General features: G+C 38.2%; 1 protein-coding gene across 5 annotated transcripts in view; it reads left to right on the top strand.

Annotated features, from left to right (window-relative positions):
- Positions 1 to 844: 844 nt before the first annotated feature.
- Positions 845 to 17,604, top strand: part of LOC308481612 (cadherin-19-like) — a 76,313-nt gene continuing 59,553 nt past the window's right edge. For 3 of the 5 annotated variants that reach the window (XM_081014190.1, XM_081014192.1, XM_081014191.1), the window contains exon 1: positions 846 to 1,072. The gene's annotated coding sequence lies outside the window, so the exon portion shown is untranslated. Of the gene's footprint in view, positions 1,073 to 17,604 lie in introns of all 5 variants that reach the window. The other 2 variants (XM_081014195.1, XM_081014193.1) reach the window with 1 other exon arrangement.

Here is a 17,604-nt window from a genome sequence, read left to right as displayed (position 1 = left end):
GGAAATAGAGATAGTAATGATAATAATAATACTACTAATGTTCCAGGGCAGGTTACAACAATTACAGGTAAAAGGGTTAAGGTAAAGGACCCCTGGACAGTTATATCCAGTCAAAGGCGACTATGGGGTGCGGCGCTCATCTTGCTTTCAGGCTGAGGGAGCCAGCATTTGTCCACAGACAGCTTTCCAGGTCATGTGGTCAGCATGACTAAACTGCTTCTGGTGCAACAGAACACCGTGATGGAAGTCAGAGCACATGGAAATGCCATTTACCTTCCCGCTGCAGCGGTACCTATTTATTTACTTGCACTGGTGTGCTTTTGAACAATTGCAACACAATATTGAAAACAGCTTATTACAACGTAGAACCATAAAAATAAGATGGGCCCTAAAAATATACATTACAAGTGTCAAAAGCTGGCAGAAATTAGGGTTCAGAGCTCTATGAAAAGAATAAGGTAGGCATGATCCACTCAGAGACTGGGAACAGGAAGGATTATTTAAGAATTTATAGAAAAATATAATTAAGGAAGCAAAAGGGGAGAGCTGCAGAGCCAGTCCTTTACTTCATATTACTTTGTAGCTCCTGTAAAATGATCAACTGTTTTCTTAACATCTAAGTGGAGGGCATGTCTATTTCATTTGCAAAACACTCACACAGAAAATGACTCTTCTCTTTAACACATCTGGTACTTGCCAGTAAGTCCTTTTTCCAGAAGAGAGAAAGAAAGAAAAAGAAAGAAAATCCGTTTTCATTTTGCTCACTACATCCGTCTTGCTTCATTTCAATGCTGGGTTCAGCCTGAACTTCAGAGAAGCATTATGATGTTTTGCACAAAAGAGTCTATGTTTTACTAGGAACACCCAAAATAGCAAGCAGTAAGCAGTGACATACTGTGAGTTTTCAAATCCCAAAGCATAAGTGCCTTTTACTGGCAGGAAATTGTTTCTTCCCAAAGCTTTCAGAAGGCTCTGAAGTCAAAAGAACTTCTCCTTTCTTTCATCAGACGTTTAAGCCAATTTTTTTGTATTATTCATTCTTCAAAAGCTAGGAGGGCCTGGTGCCGCACAGGTAAGTTTTCAATACCTTTTTTAAAAAAAGAAATATTTGTACTGGTTTTAATAAAAGAATAAAATCTAAAACGACTTCAAATGGGAGTTTTGGAAAGACCAATACTCTAGTTCTGAATACGTTTACTTGGAATTGACATCTTTTGATTGAGGTGGACACTTTACACTTTAAGAAATGTGTTTTGGATCCGAGTGCAAATCTTCTTGTTGTTTACAACAATAGTAGCTTACAATCATACTGCTATTTATTTTCTCTCTAAGCAACCTCGTAAACTCGGTTAGGCAGAGAAGTAGTCCTTTGTCTAAAGGGATGCATCAAGATGGAGCCAGGTGTGATAAAGTTGTACATATATTTCTTTGGCCTCATTGTCATTTGAAATCTATGAAGTGTTTTTAGGTTTTGGAAGCAGCATAAAAAAATCTGCGAAATATCTTTGAAGCAAATACAGTAATGGGATTAAAAATAACCACATTTCATGATCATATCATCATTATCACAGCAATAAAACAAATGGTTTCTTTTCTGCTGAGGAGAGATAGAGAATGGGACTTTTCTGTAATTTATCCAATATAAATATATTATTTTGTGCAAACTTGTTCAGATATCATTTTAAAAGTTTGGTAAATGTTGAATGTGACACCAAAAATGCAATCCTAAGCATATTTAGTCCAAAGAAGTCCAACTGATTTCAGTGGGAATTAGTTTCTAGTCACTGAGTGCGTGTTTAGGATTAGTTTTCCTTAACTAAAGCTGCAGTCCTAAGCAAATCAACTCAGAAGTCCATTCCATTAAGCTGTTTCATGAGGGAAAAGTTTCTACTTTTATGCCAAAAATTTGTTAAAGCAGTTATCTATCTCTGCTCATAGAAGGCACCAAAATTTGATCAAAAAATACATGGAAACAATAGATTTGTTTTCATTCAGAGTATCTTCATTTGATTTTGTGGTACTGCAGAGTGTACAGTTCCCTGATTCCTTCAGAAACAGTTTCATAACTAATTTGTTCCATAATTCAGCACCTTACTACAACAGCGGTCAACCTCAACAATTCATATTTCTCTTTCATTTTGGTTTATAGTTTCAAACAACGTGCTCAGATAGCCAAGACCCCTGAGACAAATTGCTATAAGTTTATTGAACTGCAGATTTGAAATTGTAGTATGCCATGAAAATATTACCACTAACACTTTCCTTTGGGAAAGAACTATTGAAAATGCTACCCAAATTAAAGCTGCAGGGATAGTTCTGGATTTATTTATATGCAAAAGTTTGGTATTTTGCATGGGAGGAGGCAGAAATGTCACAGGAGAAAAAGTTCTATGTGTGTACACAATGACTGGAAGTCTATAAATTAATGTAAATATGGCTTGCTCTAGAGTAAAGAAAAATATGCATCTTGGAATATTTTTTTGATGAAAATAAATTTTTGATCATGCTGAATATATTGTTCAGGTTTTTTTTTTTTAAAAAAAATCATCTACAGCATTATAATTCACAGGTTCAAAATGTTATGCTTATGAGCAAAGAACCTGTTTTAATAATTTAATTTTTAAAAATTGTGATGGGAAAACTGCAGCTATAGTTACTCAGAAGTTTGAAGTTCATTGTATATTTTAAATGGTTTAACAAGGAGCAGTTGTTGTTTTCAAATATGCCTTTTACTGTCTTTTCTTGAACTTGTAGATAAATTGAATAGACTGAGAAGTTCAAGAAAAGACTAACCTTATACTGAAGACAAGTGGAACATTAAAACCTTGAAGACAAAGACATAATTCAGCCAAAGTTCAGTGTGTTCCATTTATTTCAATGAGGGAGAGAACTAAGCAAGTGTTCATTTTGATGGATTTTAGTTAACCCAAATAGCACAAATAACTGAAACTCTTCAAAATAAGAGGCAGGAAGACACTGTGAATGGAGTTAAAGGCCAAAATTCAGCTTAACCCTGGCCATACAAACAGAATGTTTCACCCTAAAATGCTAGCTTTTGACTCTACACCCTCACACAAATAGTTTTCCTTTAAATTTTGAAAGATGAAGGGTTTTTATTTTATCTCTTTGACACTGTGAGATTATTTCAGCTACAGTATGTTTTTAGGTAGGTTGAAAATAGATTCCTGTTTCTCAAGGTGTCTAAAGCGGAAGAAATGGTCATAGCTCCATCAAACAAAATTACTTTTATGTTGAGAAAGATGAAAACACCAGCAGTTAAAAAACCAACAACTTTTCCTCTTGAAACTTCTTTTCTGTTTGAAAACTCTTCTACATTTTAAGGCATGGTGGATGCTGTGTTTTATTTTAAAAAAAATACTGTCAATTTCTGTATTTAAACACTTCAAGTAAAGCATACAATATTCGTACCGTTTGAGAGAACTGATTTGGAGCTGAATTGTGTCCTAATTTTACCAATGCTGATGAAAGAGAGAAAGAAAAGAACTGTAGCTCTTGTGTGTCTCTGAAGACTAGTTCACACATTCATGAACATAGCTTGTTTTTCTTATCACTTGAATGCTCAGTTATTGAAGCAGGTTCACATATGCATGTTTGCTTCTTAATTACTACAACATTGCATATTGACATGCCCAAATACCTCTATTCACAATGCACATCGATCAAGGGAGGAAAAGCTCTGTATTGCTTGCATATATTATTATATCTGTCCATAGCTCCCACATATGTAGCTGTATGAGAGGGAGACATTGATAAATGTTCAAATTATCATGCATAAACTGAGAGCAGAACCTAACATTATTTCGGTAATCTTGGATCCCTAGCTCCTGGACAGGAATTATGAATGGCACACTGCAAATATAAAGCCAAAGACAGAATAATATTGCTTCACATAATGCTGAATGCAGAGTCTTACAATGGCGTCAGTTCTCACAATCAGCCACACACCATCAATTCGGTATATAGCAATGAAGTGTCAAGAAATTAAGCTGTTGTATACAAGGCTACCAAATCTTGCTGGCCATAAATGAATTTATGGACCTATATGTGTGAACTAGCTCAAAATGATCAGAGGTCAGTGTAAGAATATTCCATTGTACTTCTCTTGCATTTACCAGACAAATGAGGAAGGAGTGAAAATGCACATATTGGCCACACCCTTAAACACAAATAGGCCTTCCTGCTGCATCCATTGCTGCTGTTGTCATCCATCTGTCTCAGTGGACAATGGAAGAGTGTGCTTTTAGGGTAAAGTCAAACTGCTGGTGAGTTACAGCAGCTGCTGTGGCTGTAGAGACTGATATGGGGGAGACATGTTTTATTGCAGGCGGGGCAGATGAAGGTGTCTGATTTTGCTGCTATAGGTGTGCCATGGTGTTTCTTCTCTCTGTGCTTCTCCCAGCAGTCATTCCTCCTCTTCTCATTGCTGTTGATACATGACCTGACTGTCTGTCTCCAGGCACTGTGATCATCCGCAAGGAATTCCCACATGGCAATGATAATGTTGTCAGCATTCATTTCACATAGACAGCTTTGTGATGCAGAGAGCTGGTCTGTCAATGGGCCTGGTGCCTGAAACCAGCTCCCTGGAGGGCACATGCTGGGAATGTGCACTTGGGAGAGTACATCTTTATTTTGAGACCCTGTCCTGCCATGTTTGACATGGCCATTCATTGACAGCCATCCCTTCAGCTGAAGTGTAAAGGGCTCCTATATATGTCCTGTACAGATGTAAATGTGCAGGCATTTACTATACCAATGGTAGCTGTGTTAGAGGAGGCTTCTGAGTGTACATCTGTACTCTTCACTCTTCCACAGGGCATGTGGCCAGGATATGGTATTGGGGACAAACATGTGACCAGGCGGAGTATTGTGGGCAGGCATTCTGCATCAGCCACACATGTATGCAATGCCTTTTCAGGCATCAAGTGATCAATGTGTTTGTATGAATCAGTCCTCAGACAAGACATTTTTACATTCTTTCCATTGGCTACAGGTAGTAATGTCTTAAATTAGGGCCAATCCACAAGGGCACAGAGTGTATGACTGGTTTATTTTCTTTGTTTAGCTGTCTTTCTAAATTCACTTTAGCTACAGAATAGTGAGTGAGTTGCTATCTGGATTATGATGGCTTTGCCATCAGTCAACCAGTTTTCTGAGAGTTCCCTGTGTCATGCCTAATTAGAAGAAGTCCTTACATAACCTGTTTGCTGTCCTAACCCCTTTACTTAATTCCATACATTGATATACTAAAGGCCAACATGGAGCTTTTGCTGGAAAGCAAGATACAATTGAAGTGCAAGCAAACACATCTTTGATAGCTTACTCTGTGTGATAGATAAGGAATCTAGGTATGAATCTGAGTTGTGAGATTAACAGTGTAATCCAAATTTAAGATCTGCTTCAGTGAGAAAGTTTGGAATAGGCAGATCTTGGTCTGTCCTGGCTCAAGTCATATTGGCTGAACTGGAGCTATGCTGGTGGAACTTAAGCCGACAGAATTTATGCCATTGTAAATTCCCTAATGTTATGCATTAGCAAGGTTTTTGTGCCAAGTGCTCTTCAGCTGACACTATTGCTGCTGCCACTGAGTTAGAGAAAGCCATCTTGTAATTAAATCAGATAGATGATACTCCTCAAGCAGAGAATAGCTGATAAAATTATGTGGAAAACCCAACAAGACTTAGAATAACAGCATCAGAAAACAAACCAAAAACTGACCAATGCTGTTGTACAGGAAGCAAAAATCATACTCAGAGAACTGAACACAAAGTGTGTTTACCAGTGGTTCCTCTTCATCCCAGAAATAAGTGAAAAGTGGGGTGCCACAGGATTCTGTCCTGGGCCCACTGTTGTTTAAGATATTTATAAGCAACTTGGATGGGACTTCCGGGGGCGGCGCGAACGACAATGGCGGTCCTCTTCTGAACGGGAGAGGAGGCTCCGCAGGCAACGGGTCGTCCGCTACGGCGAAGCGGAGACCCACATCGGAAAACCCCAGGCGGCAAGAGCCTGGGGTCTTGAGGCTCGGTGGGCGCCTAGAGCGACCCTCCAAGTGCAGAAGGAACCCCGTAAGGGGCTCCGGAGCACGGAGGGGGGTTGCGGCGCTGTGAGCCGTTTCGCAGCCTGAGGAGCGAAGCCGCGCTGCTGCTGTCGGTGAGCGCTGATCCCTTTTCCTGCCAAATTACGGATCCGGACGAAAAAGCAACTAATTTGTGAGTAAAAGACTGAATCACTTGGAATTTGAGATTTTAAAAGAGAAATTTAAATTGGCTTGAACTTGGCTGTGAGCGGAGAGACGTGGAAGCAGGAAGTCCGTCTTCCGCAGCCATTGAACTTGAAAAAAAGCAATCAGCTGGAGGAGTGGAGGCTGAAAAGAAAGAGACTTTAAACTTTACAGATCTAAGCATCTATTTGAACTTGCATTTTAAAGTAAAGACTTTAAGTTAAAGATTTGGGATCTTTATTTGTACTTGACTTTCCTCCTCTTATTGGATTACAAATTTAAAGGTGAAACCCAGAGTCAGGAGCTGCCTGAGTACTAAGGGAGCTGTCAGTACTGCAGATTTGGATACAACATATTGGAACTGGAAACAATCTGAGGGTATTGATACCTTTTAAATTTGAAACATTCTTTTTGGAAATAAATAAGCACTGTCTGCAACAAGGTAACCATTTATAAACTCTGCTAAGTATTTGTATCTGAAGGTTCTTGGACATTAATTTAGACTCTGAAAGATAGATCAAGCTCCCTCTAGAGGACTGGATTATAACAGTGATTTTACATACACTTTTTACTTTCGATTCCCTTGCTGTTTGCTTGCTCTGGACCTTTCCATTCCCATGGGAACAACTCAGTGTGACCTTGACTGATAGATAACGTTGGAATGAGTGGCACAAGAAAAAGAGGGAGAGCTAAACAAACAACTTTAACAACTCTAACCTCAGCCTTACAGACACGTAGATCATCTGTGCCTGCTTTGCCCTCAGAAGTGGAGGGTGAGGGCGAAGCAGAGCAGTTACAATTGGAAGATATGGCCTCAGGAGCATCTGCCTCTATACTAGATAAAATCTTTGAAAAATTGGAAGCTTTGGACAAGAAAGCAGATGCCCAATCAGCAAAGATTGATAAAAATACAGAATGTTTAAACAAATTAACCACACAAGTGACACAGAATGCACAAGCAATCGGACAGCTAACTGAGGCCTCAGCAGAAAATCGGAAATTGACTGAGGACACTAGACAAAGATTTGAAAATTTAGAGCAAGAGGTAAGACCACTCACTAAACAAGTTGGGGAACACCAGATTTATCTCTCGATGATAGAACTGCGAAATCGTGAGAATAACTTAAGGATTAGATCACTACAAGAGGCAGAAGAAGGAAATCTAACTGAGTTTTTGACTAAAGAATTCTCCAAGTTCTGGAACTTGGAAGAAAAGGACTTTAAAATTGTGTCAGCTTACAGACTTGGAAGATTCATAAAGAAGGAGAGGCCCAGAGACTGTTTGATAACATTGAGATCAAAGGAGGAAAGGGATAAGATTCTGGGATTACACTTTGTAAAATCACTGGAGGTGTTGGACAGAAGAATTGAAATTTATAAAGATATCCCAAGATTACTGCTTGACCTCAGAACCGCCTATTCTGAACTTGTTAAACTACTAAGGAGCAACGCAATTCCATTTAGGTGGGAATTTCCTCAAGGATTATCTTTTACCTTTAGAGGGAGAAAGGTTAAAGTTAGAACACTGGAGGAGAGAGACAAATTCCTGTCTACACACGGAGAGGACCTTCAAAAAAGAATTGAACTACCTGCTGGGCCTGAGGCAACGCCAACACCAACATCAGCACCTGTGGAACCTGAAGTTCCTGAGAAGATACCACCCCTTGAAAAATAACCAGATAATTCAGGATGTCTCTGCAACTGTTGAGTTGGAATATTAATGGCTGTAACATTCCGGAAAAAAGGAAGAAAATATTTCATATATTAAAAAAAGAACAATTGGACATTATTTGTTTACAAGAAACACATGTGACGAGGCTCCACAGAAAAGTGTTAATAAATAAAAGATTGGGCCAGGAATTTGTATCTTCGGATAAAGTTAAGAAGAGAGGCGTAGTGATATATGCAAAAGAGAGCCTGTCACCTAAATTCCTATTTAAAGATGAACATGGAAGAATTTTGGCCATTGAGATACAACATCAAGGAGAGAAAATGCTGATATTAGGAATTTATGCACCAAATGAAGGGAAATCGGAATTTTACAAGAAGTTGCAGGAGACAATGCTGGATTATCTAGACTATAACAACATCATAATGATGGGAGATATGAACGGGGTCGTATCAACTAACATGGACAAGTCACAAAGTCAAAATGTTACAAAAGACGGCAGACTACCTAAAACCTTTTTTGAAACGACTGACAATATGGACTTGATTGACATTTGGAGGACAAAGAACCCACTAGGAAGAGAGGGAACATTCTTTTCTGAAGCCCAACTGACCTGGACAAGAATCGACCAAATATGGATTTCTAGAGGCCTGGCACCTAAGGTCAGAAAAGTGGAAATCTGCCCAAAGACCTGTTCCGACCACAATGCAGTAAAGATGGATATGACACTATTACCAACTGGATCCTTTAGATGGAAGATGAATGACAATTTGTTTAGAGACCAGGAAATTACCAAGAAGGCCCAAAAAGTTTTGAAGGATTATTTTGAGATAAACATGAATAATATGGTGGAAAAAAGAATAATCTGGGACGCAAGTAAAGCTGTAATGAGGGGATTCTTGATACAACAGAATGCAGTGAAGAAAAGAACACAAAATGAGAAAAAAGATAAGATCTTGGATAAAATAAAAGAACTAGAGAAGAAACTAAGAGTGAATCCGAAGTCACAGCCAACTCTGAGAGAAATTAAACTTTATCAAACACAATATTCCAAATTGATAAATCAGGAAATTGAATGGAAGGTTAAATTAATGAAACAAAAAACGTTTGAGTCGGCGAATAAATGTGGAAAACTGCTAGCTTGGCAGTTGAAGAGAAGACAAAGATTAAATACTGTTACAAACTTAGAGGTTGATGGAAAAAATATCCAGAATCCAGTGGACATCAGAAAGTGTTTCCAGAGATATTTCAAAAAATTATATACCCAAGGGCCGCAAGATGACGTTGAGATTAAACAATTTTTGGCAAAAAACGGATTATCTAAATTGTCACAAGAAAATAGGACAATCCTGAATTCTAAAATAACACGACAGGAGATTGAACAAGCTATCCAGAACATGCAACTTGGCAAATCTCCAGGACCAGATGGGCTGACCTCCAAGTACTATAAGACATTGAAAGACTACTTGATACAACCTTTGATGGAGGTCAGCAATGAAATTATGGAGGGGAGGAGGGCACCGGAGTCGTGGAAGGAAGCGTTTATCACATTAATACCAAAGTCGGAAGCTGAAAAGACACAACTTAAGAACTACCGTCCCATCTCTCTCTTAAATGTGGATTACAAAATATTTGCAGACATTTTGGCAAATAGATTTAAAAAAGTTTTAAATGAAGTAATTCATAAGGACCAGGCTGGCTTTCTCCCAGGAAGACATCTGTTTGCTAATACAAGGAACATTATTGACATTTTGGAACTTTTGCAAACAGATATAAATACAAAAGCAGTTTTAATTTTTATAGATGCGGAGAAGGCCTTTGACAATATCTCCTGGAAATTTATGATGGGAAATTTAAAAGAGATGGGAGTGGGACGGGGTTTTGAGAATGGGATTGAGGCGATATATTCAGAACAGAAAGCTAAACTGATAGTTAATAATGTGGTTACGGAAGAGTTTAAAATTGAAAAAGGGACACGACAAGGTTGCCCTATTTCCCCGCTGTTATTTATTTCGGTTCTGGAAGTGCTATTGAACATGATTAGAAGGGACCGGTTGGTGGAAGGAATTCAGGTCGGCCAGAAACAATATAAATTAAAAGCTTTTGCAGATGACCTGGTTTTGACCTTGCAGAAGCCAGAGCCCAGTACGAAAAGAGCATTACAACTGATTAATGATTTTGGTCGGGTGGCTGGATTTAAATTAAATAAACAGAAAACTAAGGTTTTGGGGAAAAACTTGACTAATACAGAGTCAGAACGGTTTCAGAATGAGATGGAACTTAATGTGGTAAAAAAAGTAAAATACCTAGGGGTAAACATAACAGTAAAAAATCTAAGTCTATTTAAGGATAATTATGAAAAATGTTGGACAGAAATTAAGAGAGACTTAGATAGTTGGTCAAAATTGAAACTTTCTTTGTTAGGCCGAATTGCTGCTATCAAGATGAATGTATTGCCAAGGATGTTGTTCTTATTTCAAACACTTCAGGTTTTGGACAAAACGGAGTGCTTTCAGAAGTGGCAGAGAGATATTTCCAAATTTGTCTGGCAGGGCAAAAAGCCCAGAATTAAGTTTAAGATATTAACCGATGCAAAACAAAGAGGGGGCTTTGCCCTGCCAGACTTAAAGTTGTATTACGAAGCCGCAGCGTTTTGCTGGCTAAAAGACTGGCTACTTCTTGAAGACACTGATGTGTTGGATTTGGAAGGGTTTAACAATACCTTTGGATGGCATGCATATTTATGGTATGACAAGGTTAAAGCAAACAAGGCCTTTAAGAACCATATTGTCAGAAAATCATTGTTTAATGTCTGGTCAAAATATAAAGACTTGCTGGAAAATAAAACACCAAGGTGGCTTTCACCTTTGGAAGCCAAGGCCCGAAAAAGACCCAATATGGAGGCTAAATGGCCAAAATATTGGGAAATACTAGAAAAGGATGGAGACAAATGGAAATTGCAGAGTCTAGAGAAAATGAAAGACAAAGTGCGAGATTGGTTACACTACGCTCAGATCAAAGAAGTTTTCAAAAATGATAAGAAATTAGGGTTCCAGGTGGAGAAATCGAAACTAGAAACAGAATTGTTAGAACCAAAGATTAAGGTACTTTCAAGGATGTATAACTTGCTGTTGAAATGGAATACACAAGACGAAACGGTTAAATCGGCTATGATAAGGTGGGCACAGGACATTGGGCATAATATCATGTTTGAGGACTGGGAGAGGTTGTGGATTAATGGATTGAAATTTACTGCATGTAACGCCCTGAAAGAAAATGTAATGAAAATGATTTATAGATGGTATATGACCCCAGTCAAACTTGCTAAAATTTACCACCTGTCTGATAATAAGTGTTGGAAATGTAAAGAGTGTGAGGGAACGTTCTTCCACCTCTGGTGGACTTGCCCTAAAGTGAAGGCGTTCTGGGAAATGATTTATAATGAACTGAAAAAGGTATTTAAATATACCTTCACTAAGAAACCAGAGGCTTTCCTTTTGGGTATTGTCGGCCAAGGGGTGGCAAAGAAGGACCAGACATTTTTTATGTATGCAACAACAGCAGCAAGGATACTTCTCGCAAAACACTGGAAAACTCAAGATCTACCCACACTGGAAGAATGGCAGATACAACTGATAGACTACATGGAACTGGCTGAAATGACCGGCAGAATCCGTGACCTGGGAGAAGAGAGGATTGAGGAGGATTGGAAGAAATTTAAGAACTATTTACAAAAACATTGTAATTTGAGTGAATGCTAAATAAGATGCTAGACTAAAACAACTGAGCACCACTAAATTTAGAAGTTTTTTTAAGAAATTAAGTAAGACTGTGAAAATTTAGCTCCTTTTGAGAATTATATGAGTATGAAATATAGAAGGGATATAAGATTTTAAATAAGATGATAAATTGCTGACAAAATGTTTTAACGATGAAAATGGGAGCGGGAGATGCGAGGAAGTCCAAAGAAAATGTGAAAATATGTTAAGATTGATGTTACATTGTCTATTATGTCTATTTTTATTGTAAAATTTAATAAATTGCTTTAAAAAAAAAAAATATAAGCAACTTGGATGAAGGAATTGAAGGGATGTTCATCAAATTTGCATATGACACTAAACTGGTAGAGGGTAGCCAATGCTGCAGAAAACAGAACCAGGATACAAGATGAATTTAGCAGATTAGAGAACTGCCCCTAAACTAACAAAATGAATTTCAATAGAAGCAAATGTAAGGTTTTGCACTTAGGCAGGAAGAACCAGCTGCATAAATATAAGATGGGGACAGCTGGATTGCCAGTGGTACATGTGAAAAGGATCTAGGGGTGTTAGTAGACGACAAGTTGCACATGAAACAGCAGTGTAGTGCAGCAGCAAAAAAGCAAATGCTGTTCTAGGCTGCACCAACAGAAGTATAGTGTCCCGATCAAGGGAAGTCATAGTCCAACTCAAGTCTGCCTTGGTCGGACCACACCTGGAGTACTGGGTCCAGTTTTGAGTACCACAATTTAAGAATGATATTGACAACTTACAACATGTGCAGAGGAGGGTAACCATGATGATCAAGGGTCAAGAATGATTATGAGGAATGGTTGACGGAGTTGGGTATATTTAGCTTGGAAAAAAGGCTAAGAGGAGTTCTGATAGGCATCTTCAAATATCTAAGGAGCTGTCGCATGGAAGATGGAGGAAGCTTGTTTTCTGATGCTACAGTTGTAGGTCCAAAAGCAATGGCTTCAAAGTTCGGGAAAGGAGATTCCAACTCAACATCAGGAAGAACTTTGATTGTAAGAGGTATTTGACAGTGGAACAGACTCCTTCATAAGGTGATGGACTCTCCTTCCTTAGGGATTATAAAGCAGAGGCTGAGTGGTCATCTGTCATGGATGCTTTAGTTGAGATTCCCGCAATGCAGGGATTGGACTAGATGAGTCTCTGGGTCCCTTCCAACTCTACAATTCTATGATTCTTGACTGTTCCTGTTGCTAGTGGTGTGAGGGTAGAATAGAGAATACTGCTGTTAAATGTAAGTTCTAAATTTATTTAATGGTGGAAAACATATATCATAGTATTGCTTTATTATGTAATTTGAATTTTAAAATAAGTTTAAAAATGAATTTTCACATGGTTAAAAGTACTTGTTTGAATTCCTTCCCTACCAGTGAAAATTCCTTTTAAAAAGCACTGAAAGTGGTGGCAAACAGGATCCTATACTTCTGTGGTGCCCTACACAATTTCCAGATTTCTGTGCCATACTAACTCCTCTGTGCCATAGTAACTCCTCTGTAAGAGTGTACCAGCACCATCTGGCATCTATCAGATGTTAGCTAGGGCAAAAAATGAGAGAGCATAGGACTCCTCTGGACCTATTTCCTAAGCATTCACCCTCATTTGTTTGTCCAAAGCTCACAGGAGGAGTTTGTTTATTTTGTAGGTAGATTATAGAGTAATGAGCATTCATCCAGATTTGATTGTGGGGTGTTGATGCCTCTTGGTATTGATGCTTTGTTGCCTCCACATTTTTCAATGCATTTGATGACCACTTTCCTAACCACAAAAAGTCTGGGGTTTTTTTCTTAATGGGTTTGTTGTGCCAGGGTGACAGAGCCCTTTTGTCCACTTTAATTAAATAAACCTAAATTTCCAGTATGCACTTGAATTGTTTCTGCAGAATACTGGCAATCTGAAGGCTACCATAGCAATTGTTTTTCTAGTGCCTTGCTCCTGAGATTTCCAGTTCCTTGTGGAGATGCTGTGCTGGATCAAATGTAGTTTTAAATGTACCTGAAGTGCATATAGTCCCATAAAGTGAGTCCCAAATGTATCCAATGAAGCTTAGCTCTCCCTGTGTTTTTATGACCACAGTCTTCTCCAGCAAAGCATTTAAGCTTTCTTAATTTCTCTGATCTTTAATGAGCATTATTTCACATATTTTTGACTGAGCTCATCTTCATCTTTCTAAGGACTGCAATATATACATGCATCATCAATTAGATAGTTCAAAAGCATCTTATTTTCTGTCATTAACATATTTGTGTGTGTAGACACAGAAAGCTGAGCAATCAACACAGTTTATATCTGCATAGCATTTCCAAAAGCTCCTCATGGATTTCAGGAGTCACTTTTTTAAGGAAAATGACCAGGTATTCCAGCTATCTAATGATGTAGCATCTGAATCCAATTCAATTTATATGTTAAATGTGTGTAAGGAACCGTGAAGTGGTCTGTTAAGGATTCCCCTCTATTCAGAGGTGGAGCTAGCTGTGCACCCAGGGGCGGGGCTAGCTGCCCAGGGGGTGGGGCTAGCCACCCACCTTGCCACCCACGGGGGCGGAGTGAGCATCCAAGGGGGCGCCGCCCATGGTGAGCGTCCCGGGGGGGAGGCGCGGCGATGTCACCTCCCTCTGGGATGACATCCAGGTCGGACCGCACCCACCACACACCCCTTCCTCCACTCGTGCCTCTATTTATATTTGGTTAACATCTCTTCTTTTCTTTTTTCTTTTTCCAAATGGCATCTTGCCATATCATATAGAAACCTATGTATCTGTATTATTTAAGAATTGGCCGGGGACCCTTAATGACTTCAATTATGACAGACAAAACTATTCTCATTTGCTTCCCAGTCAAATGACAGAAGATAATGCATGTAGAAAATGTGAGAACAACAGCTTCTGCCAGAGAAAAGTTTAGTTCCACACCAACATAAAATTTCAAGTTTCAGATTGAGATGAATGCCTTTGTATTTTTTTTCTTGTAAAAATAAATACATTAAAAGCTGAATGAAATAGAATGAATATTTCAATCAACCTTTTATCTTAATTTTTATACATCTATATCATCTATCTTTTATCTATTTATCTAATTAATGACTGCTTTTTAATTTGTAATTTTAATTTTGAAGCTCATATGCATGAACTAATTTCCCCTTTTGTTCATGCAATAAAATGGTCACAACAGATTGCTCTTATCTAAACTATAAGTCTGTATAAAGCACTGCCTTCTTTCAGAAACTCAGGGTTAAATCTACATTGTTCCAAACTACCTTGGCATTCAACTCAATTTAAGGCTATTCTGAATGCAAGTATAATTGGTTTCCACTAATAATATTTTATTTTTTTCTATCCTTCTTTGTTCTCTTCTGCATAAAATAGCATAAAACTATTACGAAGCTATTTAAGTGTGAGCCATACTTAAAACATAAAACAATATAACAAAACGCATAAAAGACAATGTCTCCTAAAATTCACCATGAACAAATAGCATTTAGAGTATGCACTGCAAAGTGCAGTGTTTTGATGTGTTACATAGCAATCATAAAGCTACTTGTCTTGGGTTAGTTCCACTTGACTTATGTGAAACAGTCCAGTACATACCTCACACCAGGAATGAAGAATTGGAAAATCAAGCATTTGGGTAACACATTGTCAGAAATTATTATTTGCTATATAAATAAATAAAACCAAACCAAACCAAACAAATGTAGGCAGATACAATCTGTTCAGGCAGGCAAGAAATCTCCTCTGTCTACCTCTGAACCAAACCACCCCAGATGAATTCACACAGGTGTGCTCATAGGCAAACAGCATCTTCCATTAAAGACTTAGAATGACAATGTTCACAGGAGCACCTAGATTTAATCTGAAGCGTCAATTGCCATAACCTTTGACAGGAGATGTTTGTGGGGAGGTCTTACAGAATGGTTCAACAGAAACAGAGATAAGCTTCTCCAGGCCAATTCTGAATTAAGGACCAAGGATCAAGTCTAATTCAGTCTAAGTTGCATGTTTGGAGTTAGGCCCATTACAAACTGAATCCATGGGAGCTTGCCTGATCCTACTAGGGAGAATCAATGGGCTGATTGTGACCAAGCTTTGAGCTATTTTATTATGCTTATTCTAGTGATTATGATTTATTATTACAAGCCAAATAGAGTCAGAGATCTAAATTTAAAATAACAGACTCTCCAAGTGTCCCTATTTTCCAGGGACATCCCTGATTTAGAGAAGCTGTCCCAGTTTCTGATTGATCCCTGAATATCCCACTTTTCCATAGGACATCCCTATTTTCATTGGAGAAATGTTGGAGGGTATGGAGTTATCTGATCCCTGAGCTGTCTGAAAGCAGCCCTGTATAGGAAGATTTTTTTTAATGTTTAATGTTTTATAATTTTTTTATATATGTTGGAAGCTGCCCAGAGTGACTAGGACAACTCAATAAGATGTGTGGGTATGAACAGTAAAATTATTGTTATGGAATGGGATGTCCCTATGTTCATTGGAGAAATGTTGGAGAGCATGAAATAAATGAATGACATCCATGAGCAGGAATATGAGTTGGACTGCAGGGTTCTTCAACAGTTGTCTCCAGATGTTTCCCATCATCCCTGACCAGTTTAGTCAATAGTGAGAGATTAGAGGAGTTGTAGTCTAACAGCATTAGGAAACCAAGGCTGAAGAACACTGTTGGAGATGCATCATACTTTTGTCATGGGGACACCACCACATCTACTGACTTTATTGATTATATTAGCCCTGAGCTGAAACTTGTTCTACATTTCTCAGAAGCTTTCTTTTGCTACAAAAGAGGCTTCCATTTGCAGCGCACTTGTGAGTTCCTTAATAATTTCCATGTGGGGTGGGGATAAGCTTACTTATCACAAGGAATCTGATGGCCTAATCCCTGTAATATTATTGTTATGGATAGGGGAATGATCAGTCACTACAAAAGTGTGACTAACCATATACACTTTATATTATAGAAAAGTAGTTTCATTTTATGGGCATTCCAATTCTTTAAAGTTATTTGAGAATATTTCTATTTAGATCTATTGACATTCTGCCAAATGATGAATTGTACTCTTTCTTTTTCCTAGTCCTTTTACATCTCTGCCTAGGGGAGCATTTCTTTCTTTCTTTCTTTCTTTCTTTCTTTCTTTCTTTCTTTCTTTCTCTCTCTCTTCAAGAGTATTGTTACTTTTCCCTTTCCCTTTCTAGTTTTATCATCATGTGTAAAGTGATATGTGCTCAACTAGATGTGTTCAACTAGAGCTCATTATGCTTATTTTACTAACAAAATCAGCCTTACTTGCAAGAATTACCATACAATGCTTATCACAATCCCTCACCTAGGCAAGAACGTGGTCATCAGGCTCTATTTCCACTTTCCTTGATTCCAGAAGCCAAGTCCAAGGTTAGCTGTTTGTCTGAGCCAAGAAAATACCATTATTTTCTGTTATTTAGTTCTGACACTTTCCTTCCAGATATCGCATTGTATAATTCAGACTGTTTCACACCATGCACATTTCAACATAAGAGAATAAAATGCATCAAAATAAATGGGACATTTCATGACACACAAATGTGATGCATCAAATATTTTTCAAGCAAATTTTCCTCTCTGTCATACCACTTTTTCATTTATTTGGTCTCCAAAAATTGTATTTGTGAACTGAAGCAGAGAGAATCAGGTTACATAGCCTCATTAGCATTAAAAACTGGAAGCACCAGCATTAGCCTTGCTGTTATTGCCCTTTCCAACATTTTTTTCTGTGTGCAGAGTTTCAAAGTGAGCATGTCTACTGTGTGAAAGGGGTTTGTGGAAGGGGTTGGTTAATTATAAACATAAAGCCATAATGAATGAAAAATGCACTGTGTTCTCCAACTCTGCCAGATAGAAAAGAGAGAGTTCTG

Source organism: Podarcis pityusensis, assembly GCF_964106645.2.
Source record: "Podarcis pityusensis genome assembly, chromosome: 7".
Taxonomy (NCBI): domain Eukaryota; kingdom Metazoa; phylum Chordata; class Lepidosauria; order Squamata; family Lacertidae; genus Podarcis; species Podarcis pityusensis.
Note: the sequence above shows the minus strand (reverse complement) of the source record. Positions and strands in the feature narration are given on the sequence as shown.